Source organism: Herpailurus yagouaroundi, unplaced genomic scaffold, assembly GCF_014898765.1.
Source record: "Herpailurus yagouaroundi ecotype Mexico unplaced genomic scaffold, PumYag 187, whole genome shotgun sequence".
In the NCBI taxonomy this organism is placed as follows: Eukaryota; Metazoa; Chordata; class Mammalia; order Carnivora; family Felidae; genus Herpailurus; species Herpailurus yagouaroundi.
Window position 1 is genome coordinate 30,428,921 of NW_024412418.1, and position 9,441 is coordinate 30,438,361.

General features: G+C 46.8%; 1 long non-coding RNA gene across 1 annotated transcript; it reads right to left on the reverse strand.

The window, feature by feature from the left end:
- Positions 1 to 7,036: 7,036 nt before the first annotated feature.
- LOC121043663 (uncharacterized) lies at positions 7,037 to 9,435 on the reverse strand. Its single transcript, XR_005796963.1, has 2 exons — positions 8,075 to 9,435; positions 7,037 to 7,973 (listed from the first exon to the last, which is right to left on the reverse strand). It is a non-coding gene; the product is annotated as an uncharacterized LOC121043663 (long non-coding RNA).
- Positions 9,436 to 9,441: the final 6 nt, after the last annotated feature.

Consider the following 9,441-nt stretch of genomic DNA (forward strand, 5'->3'; position numbering starts at 1 on the left):
TAATTAGAAAAAAAAAAAAAAAACTGATGAGGACACATATCTGTGGGTGATTGCAGGATTTTAAGCCACTGGGTTTGGAGACCTTGTCTACGTCTCTACCTAGAAGTCTCTATGACATCGCGTATACAGGACCGTGGACACTTCCTCTACTCTCCCCCAGCTTCTTTAAAATGGTCCCTTTTACGCCCACCTGGCAAAGAAAGAGGCTCATGGCTGAGTTGTACGTGTCTGAGTAATGACACTCTCAGCCTTTTGTTATCGAAATGGACTTGCAGATTTGTGTTTCTTTCCATTCTGTCATAATATATCACCACTAGTATTTCTTTTGATGCGCAGTTTTTTTCTGGACTTAGCCAAAAGGAGCCCCTTGAAGCTGGCTCCTGTGTCCCTTACATATGTCTCCAACGGTTCTTGAGCGTTTACCTTGTAAACGGTTTACCTTGTAATTTTTCTGCGCCATGCCTGATATCAGCCACTTCTCCAAGAAGCTCAGGTTTATTTTTTCTTAGTGGAGGATGGTATTTAGAAATCAAGATCTGGCTGCTAAGTGTGCTTACTTGTACGATAATATCAGTGTTTCTATGCCCTTTCCTTAGAGAGTTTTGGCAAGAAAGGCAAGCCAGCCGGACGGAGGATTGGCATTGCCTGGGCTTTGCTGCCCCCTCGTGGCCACCGTGAAGGGTAATAAGCCGCCCATAACCGCAGCCTGCAATCCAGGAGCTGGGAGAGGTCAGCTGTCCCAGGCACATTCTAATTCCCCAGTACCAAGGGGAGGCCACAGTCTGTTTCTGTCCTGCTTCCTGGGCTAGTGGTGATGAGCCACACTAGGAAGCCACTGAGCTAGTCTAATCCTTCCATTAGACAAATGAGAAAACCATGGCCCTGAGAGTAGGTGGGACATCTCTAAGGCAGACAGCCAGCGTAGGAGCCAAAGACTCAGGTCTCTCCACCCCGACACTCTTTCCACTGTGTCCTGCCTGAAGCAATCCTGCCAGGCAAGCTAAACCCTGGACTCACCTGCCAACCAGGGTGGGGATCCCTCTGCAGCTACCGTGTCAGGTGGCCCTCCAGCTTTCGCTTGGACTCCCATGGGGATGGTGCACCCACTGTCTTAAAAAGCAGCCTCTTCCCTGTTTGTGACAGTAGGAAGTCTCCACTTGTCCGGAGCCCCGCACGCCTCTCTGCATCCTCCCCTTTTGCACCCAGTTCCAGGCTCTGAGGCCCCACAGCTCCAGCCTCCAACACTGCAGAGATCGCAAGGCCAGAAAAGGCCGAGCCCGGAGGACAAGGAAAATGGAGGAAGTGCTTCACGGCATCGGCGCGGTCTGCACACATCACCCCGCTGGCTCCTGCAAGACACGTGTGGTTAGTCCCCTTTCACTCAAGGGGGGCTGAGGCCTCGGGAAGCGGCATTCACCTGTCCAAGTTCCCACGTCCGTCAGTGTCAAAGGTGTAGGAAAACCGTGCCCTCGATTTACGGATTCAGGAACCAACTTCTGAGAATTCAAATCATGAGCCAGCGGTGGGACCAGGGTGAAAACCTTCCTCTGTTCATTGTCAAGAGCCGCATTCTGGCTTCCCTGCAGCGCTCACTGAATGTGGTGGCCAGGCGGGCAGCCTGGAGTAGTGTTTACTTCCTCAAAACCTCATTTTGAAGTATAACACTCACAGGAAAGAAGGTCACAAAAAATAAAGACACACAGCCCTGTGAACTCTCACAAAGCAACTGCCTGTGGGATCACCATCCAAGTCAAGAAGTAGGATGATGCCAGCAGCCCCGAGGCCCTTTACCCCTGCCGACCCCTGCCCCTGCTCTCTGTATAGTTTTACCATCTACACACGCACCCACCCCTGAATGGTAGTGTGCACTTTATATAAACTGAATCATACTTTTGGCATCCTTCTGCGTCTGGCTGCTTTCACTCAACATTCACTCAACATTTATCTACAAATATTTTCACTGCTGTGTGACACAGACCTATCGCGATTTTATTTGTCTTCTATTGCCAGTGGACGTGTGTGGATTGTTCCCATGGTTTGTGATGATAAATACTAGAACTGCTATTAACAATTGTGTGTATATTTCTTTATACGTAAATATATGTGTGTGCATTGCTGTTCGGCATATAACTATATCGATCAGCGAGAGTTGCCATCATCAAGCACCACAAACTGGCTGAAAGCAACGGAAATGTATTCTCTTGTATTTTGGAAAGCTGAAAGTCCAAAACTAAGGGTCAGCAGGGTCAAGTTCCCTTTGAGACTCCAGGTAGAATCTTGCCTCCATCAGTCCTTAGTGCTCCTCGGCTTACAGCTACACCACTCCTGTCTCTGCCTCCATTTCCACATGGCATTCTTCCCTCGTATCTTGACACGATCTTCTTATGAGGACGCCAGTCATACTGCCTTAAGGGCTCACCCTACTCCAGTATGACCTCATCTTATTAATCACATCCACAAAGACGCTAGTTCTAAATAAGGTCACATTTGGAGGTTCTGGGGGTGAGGACTTCAACATATCCTTTCATGGGGCACAATTCAATCCATAATAGCAAGTAAGAGTGGAATTGCTGCATTGGCTCATCCGATTCTGAGAAAGGACGGAAGTGTAGATAGCTGAATTGTCCTGTGGTGTCAGGAAGCACAACTGAGGTTAGAGCTGGGACCAAGGTGAGGTAAGTGAGCTGTCCGGGGTACAGAGTTTAAGGCAGACTCACTCTCAAGGGTATGCGCTTGCTCCGTCATCCTCAAGCAGCCCTGAGGGAAGGAGGAGACAGATGTGACAAGGAAGAGGGAAAGCCAATAAAGAGCTCCTCAACTGCCACTGTGGGCAATTGGGACTCAGTCCCATTGGGAGCTTCAAAACAGCCCTGGAGACTGTGCCTCCCACTTATCCCACAGAAGGATGGGAATGCTGGGTGTTCTTCCACCAACTCCTATACCTTGTTGGTTGCAGGTTGTTCCGCAGGGCATTAAATCTCCTGTGGGGGGCGCCTGGGTGGCGCAGTCGGTTAAGCGTCGACTTCAGCCAGGTCACGATCTCGCGGTCCGTGAGTTCGAGCCCCGCGTCGGGCTCTGGGCTGACGGCTCAGAGCCTGGAGCCTGTTTCCGATTCTGTGTCTCCCTCTCTCTCTGCCCCTCCCCCGTTCATGCTCTGTCTCTGTCTGTCCCATAAATAAATAAAAACGTTGAAAAAAAATTAAAAAAAAAAATCTCCCGTGGGCTGCTCTGCACTTGGGCTGAAGAAGCTTCAGTGGCACTGGAGAAGGGTCTCAGACAGGGGAGCGGGGACACTTGGGGGCTTGTGGCGGGATGCCGTCAGCACCCCAGTTGTCCACTGCAGGCTCGGATGAACTCAGGGGTATGGATTGAGGCATCAGCAGTGTCTGCTACAGCTCATGCCTTGCAATGTTCTCACAAAGAGAACAATGTTCTCGCAAGAGAACGTTGCAATGTTCTCTTGCATGTCTCACTCGGTGCATCGAGCCTATTCTGTTGCTGACAGTCCACGGTCATTGCTCGTCACAATCTCTAAAGAGAACACTTCCGGTGGGAGAGTTAGTGGAACATGCTAACAGCTGGTCCTTGGGCCATCACTGATACTCAGCATCTCTTTTCTCAGTCCTGCATTCTGTGCTACCCTCAGCCAGCGCTTCCTTCCTGAAGGGTCTGAGCAACTAACTTGGCCTTGCTGGGCTATGCTGGCTGCAAATGCCCATTCACAGTTATCACCAGGCAGGGACATACTTGCCCCTGCTCCCATTATGCAGCCCTAGCTCTTCGTGATAATCAGGGTCAGTTACCCTGCCAGCACAGTACCTCCAGTCACTTAGCACCGGAGGTCCCAAGTGGTCCGGTAGCAGAGGTAGTTTTAAATGCAGTGATAGAAGAGAAGTATCCCTCCTCCCACCTTCCCCTGTCTGCCCACACACACCAGGGACAGGCACCTCTAATTTTGGAGAGCCTAAAGTTGTAGGACAGGAAGCAAAAAATTCCCTAAGCGGGTTGCTGGAGGGGCCACTCCCACTTCCACTCCTCATCCCCCAAACTCATGTATTCTATTTTTAAATTTTTTAATGTTTATTATTTTGAGGGAGAGAGAGAGAGTGTGTGAGCAGGGGAGGAGCGGAGAGAGGGGGAGGCACAGAATCTGAAGCAGGCTCCAGGCTCTGAGCTGTCAGCACAGGGCCCATCACGGGGCTCAAACTCATGAGCGGTGAGATCATGACCTGAGCCGAAGTCGGACGCTTAACCAACTTAACCTGAGCCACCCAGGCGCCCCCTCCCCCCACCCCCCCCCCCCAAACTCATGTATTGGGTGCCAGCAACAGATAATGGACAATGGTTGTAAATGTACCGTTTCCTGGAAAACAATGCTCTAACACAGAATGCCTTTCCCAAGCTGGTGTCCTGAGTCTTTAAGAGGATAGTTCAACCTCCAGCTTTACAGTAGGGATCAGTAGATCCTACTGTCATGAGTCCTTGGTCAAGTTCCCTTCTCCATGAAATAGGTCCTTTGGTCTGAGATGTTGTTCACAATTCCAAGTAGGAAAGCAAGCATGCATTGGGTTTATTTGGGGAACGTCTATTCTATCTTCTTGAACTATTGTCAGCTTTATAGTCAGTCTCGATATCTGGTAGAGAGATCCCTCAGTTTTCTTCTTCATTGGCTACACTTCACCATTTGCATTTCAAAATACATTTAAAATCATCTTGTCAATTCTGTAAGACTGTGTTGAGCTTTTGAGTGGGATCTCATCAAACTATAGTCCATTTTGGAAAAACTGACCTCTTTACATTAACTCTCCTAATCCGCACACATAATATGTATCTCCACATTTCTTTGGGTCTTCCCCCATTTCTCCCAACAATGTTTTATATATTTCTGTATAGAAGTCTTTCACATCTTACATTCTTTTCCAAGGTATCAGGTATTTTTGAGGCTCTGAAACTGGTGCCTTTTCAGTTTTTAAACTCTGGCTGCATATAGATATTGATTTAAAAAATTTTTTTTTCAAGTAGGCTCTACCCTCGATGTGGGGCTTGAACTCACAACCCCAAGATCAAGTCACCTGTTCTACTAACTGAGCCAGCCAGGCACCCCTGTTCAGTTGATTTTTGTGTACTGACTTTGTATCCAGCAAATGTAGCCAACTCATTATTTCTAATAATCTGTGAATTCTTTCAGATTATCTAACTGCATAGTGTCCTCTGTGAACAAAAAGGGTAATTTTTTCCTTTTGCTTCACTCCGCTGATTACGGTCTCTACTGTGATATTAAGTGGTGACAGGCACTTGATCTGCCTCCTACACAGGAAAACATTTGACATTTTATAATTAAATATGATTTCTGGGGTGCCTGGCTAGCTTAGTGGGTGGAGCATGTGACTCTCAGTCTTGGGGGTGTGAGTACGAGCCCCATGTTGGGAGTACGGATTACTTAAAAATTAAACGATGCTGTCGATAGTTCCTGCTTTTGAATATTCCTTGTAAATATTTAAGACATGCTGATGGCAGCCTGGTGAGAAACTCCGAATCAGATGACCCAGCCACGCCACATCCAGATTCCTGCTTCACACAAACGGAGAGATGTTCGTTGCCTGAAGCTGCTAAATTCTGAGGGTGACTTGTTACACAGCAATAAGTAACAGGCGCGGAAGGGATGTGTAAACCTCCCCCTCAAAGTCCAACCTAAGAGACTAGCATCATGTGGCACAAAGGGCGGGGGCTTTAGAACCAGCCACACCGAGAACTCCATTTCTACAATACGGTAAGTCCCGTAACATTACTCAGCCTCAGGTTTCTCCCTGTGAAACAGAGTCAAGAGCGCCCACCTCTTGGAGGTGCTATGACTGTGCGTGATGAAGTGAAGTTCTCGGTACGGCGTCCAGCACACAGGAAAGACTTCAATGCACAGCTCCGTTCCTTCTTCCTTTTTGAAGTCCTCCAGCTAATCACGTCCTTTATATATGCCAACCCCATTTCCTAGAGAACATCAGAAACGATTGTGTAGCCACGGGTAGAATATCTGATGTGGAAACGCTTAGAAACCAGGATATCTAGTCGCCAGACCACTGTGCCAGCTCCCCTTCGTTTTTTTGGACCGGCATTTAAAACTGCCTCTGCTAAACATCTGGATTCTCTCTCCCTGGCTGGGCCACTGCGGTGCATTATAGGAGCTGTGCCTTAGGAGTTGGACACCTCACATCGCTAGCAGTTGAGCTAGCTGTGTAGAATCGGGTTCAGAGCAAAAGCAAAGGCCTCACTTCAAGCCTTTAAAATTTTTGTTGTTGCTATTAAACGTGAATGCTAAGGCGTGATATCATCTCCCACCGCCTGTGCTCTGCAATGCACGCCAGCTGCTGCGTGGAATGGGGCCCTTCAGAGGCGGCCCAGAGAGGCAGGATTTGGATTTGGAAGATGAGGCTGAAACTCCCAACTCCCACACCTCTTAGCCGACAGGATCCTTGGCAAGTTGTTTTCTCTGAGCCTGTTTTTTTTTCATTTGTAAGATGGAAGAATATTTACCTCCTCGGGGTCATTTTGCAGGTTATATTGGGGTGCTTGGGAAAGCAAGTTGACCATTAATAGGTTCTCAATACATTAAAAAAAAAATCTTTCTTGTGCCAAGGAGTTGACCGGGGGTCCAGCTGGAGAATGATATAGCTTGCTGCTCGAGGTGTGGTGTAGGGCCCACAGCACCGGCACTGCCTAGAAGGAGGTCAGAAATTAAGAACCTGGTCTTAAGAACTCTGGTCCCACCAAATCAGAATCTTCATTTCCACAAGATCCTCCATGATTCATAAAGGTGGAGAGGAGTCTGGAGTTTTACATTTCCAAAAAGCGCCACACAAGTAGTCACTTAGATGAGAAACTGAGAAGAGGTAGGGTGTTGATGACAGAGCGGCAAAAAGATAGGTTTGCAAGTGTTTTGGGCTCTCCCTGTTTGCTGTACCCAAGGAAGAATGGCTTCCTGTTGGAATGAAATTGAACTCTGACAAGGACTTGCTCCAGCACAGAAAAGCCAAACCACGAATCTGAATAAATAAGCATCAATTTTATTGAATCATGAATAATTTAAGACTGGTACAATCATCAGCTTTATTCTCTATGACGTGGGGCATGATCTCCAGTAGATCATTGGCAAATCCAAAAACCTCATGACAAATGAAAATTAAATAGGGAGGGAGGGAGGGAAGGAGGAAGGAAACATACCGTACACAAAATACTCAATTCCTAGTTTTCTCTTTAAAAATGGCTAGAAAAAATTCATCAAAATGCAGCACTTTAATCAATTATTTACAATTTCTATGTTACAATGAAAAAATGTACATCTTATAGGACATATTTCATAAACTGCTCCACTGGAAACTAGATTAAAACAGCAAACCTTCCATTTAATATCCACAAAGTTGGATTATTTTTTCCTTTTGAAGTAGATTCGCCACGATCAAATTTGAATACACAGAATTTTGAAGTTGAAGCATCAACAGTAAAATAAAAAATGTCCCCAAGACACAACAAAGGTCTAGGTAAGTCTCGTTCCTTGTCCCACCCCTACCCCACCCCCAAATTTAAATTAAAAGATATTCCCCTCTCATTTATGGCCTGTATAATTCTTGGCAGTTTGGGAAGAAGACTTTTGGCTTCCATTGGTAACTCAACATAAATGTTGCATAGAATTTCATACATTTCAAGATTAGCCTAACTGTAGAAAAAGGCAAAATGGAAGCATTGTGGACAGAGCCCTAAATGAGTACAAAGTCACTTTGTCAAAGGTGAGTGACACTAAAGTAAAATATGGCCAAAATAAGAATTGTGCGTATCAGACAACCCTGCTTCCCGAAACTTTAGGAAGGACACGGAGTTGTGAATCACACAAGGGCTACGCTACTTGAAATCACCAGTCACTAGTCAGGCAGCACCAGGGACAGAGATCTTGGTTCTGAGCCTGGACCCAGTGGGAGGGAAGTCTGTAGGAGAGGGGAGAAGAGACAGAGAAGGTATCACTAAAAAAGAAAAAAAAAAAAAAAAGTTAAAAAGTTTCAAACAATATTGACAGGTGTCTACTCACAAGGTGACTGGGAAAACTGCCCCCAAGGAGAAGTCCATCTTACCTCCTCCCCAATTCACAGTATGAGCGTGTAAGGTCATCGTTGGGAAACAGATTGAGAAGGACCACTCTTCAGGTTTACCAGAAGGCTCAGGGTGTGGCCCGTGGTCACAGGCTAAATTCATGGTTTCAAATTTTTATGGAAAAAAAAAAACAACAACAACAGAACAAGACACACACACACCCAGATGGCTAATGAAGTCTGCGCACGAGAGAGTCTGAGTTTATGGTGAATAAAGCAAGGTCGGCACGGAGAGGTTTTCCGTTCACCAGCTAGTGGGACACATTCTCCTTTTCCTTTAAGGAGGAAGATAATGGTGTCGTCCAATATCATGTGAGCAGTTTCAGGTCAAGTTCTTGTGATAAGAAAATGAAAGTGTATAGAGATGGACCTTCAGAAATAGGAATGGGAAAGATCGAATAAAAACCCTGATCATTAACAGAGACACCCTCACTGGGGTCCAATAAAGATTCTTTTTATAAAGCAGAAACAAACAACTTAAAGATTTACCACTCTCTGTAAAGAAAATACCAGCATGTTGAAGACGCATACTAGCAGGGTATGTATCAGCAGTGTCATGTGAACTTGTAGGAACTTTTGCCTTTTCCTGCACAAGACAGATCATTGTCCAGTCAGAGTGTTAGCTGGAGACTGAGAAGAACCTAAAAAAAAAAAAATGCATCTTTTCTTTTTTTTTTTTTTTCCTTCTTTTTCTCATGGTCACACATCCACACAAATGAGTCTTTTGGATGAGAAAAGTCACAGCAACTTGAGTCCTCCTAATGGGTAGATGACTTTTTAGCCCTGTTTGCTGATGGGGAAAACAAAACATGGACCCCAGGCAGGCACAACACTTGTAAATGAACACGGTTAGTACAAAACCAGTAAGGCATCGCTTTGGGAAGGTCAGCACCGAAGAGGTCAGGCAAGACTCGTCCGGACAGAGGCCGGGGCTTCTGGAAAGGAGCGGCCGCCGGCCCCTTGCTGAGTTGCGTCACGTTGGTTCTGAGGAAAGTGCAAGTCTTTTGCGAGGTGACCTCAGCACCCCAACCTGAGGCTGGGGCTGGCACGCCTGAGGTGTCAATGTGCGTTCTGAAGCCTCAAGGACGAGAAGGAAAGGCAAGGTCCCGGCTCACCCACGCGTGGAGGATGGGGTCCTGGTCCACCAGGAAGGACACAACCACCCCCCGGCCACAGCAGGAGGCGGCGAGGTGTAAAACCGTGAGGATGGACAACTGAAAAACCAGAACTCAGCAGGACCAAACCGAAACTCAACTCCTGCGGTTCTTTCTTTCACCAAAGGACTGATTCTGACCAAAGGGCGGGG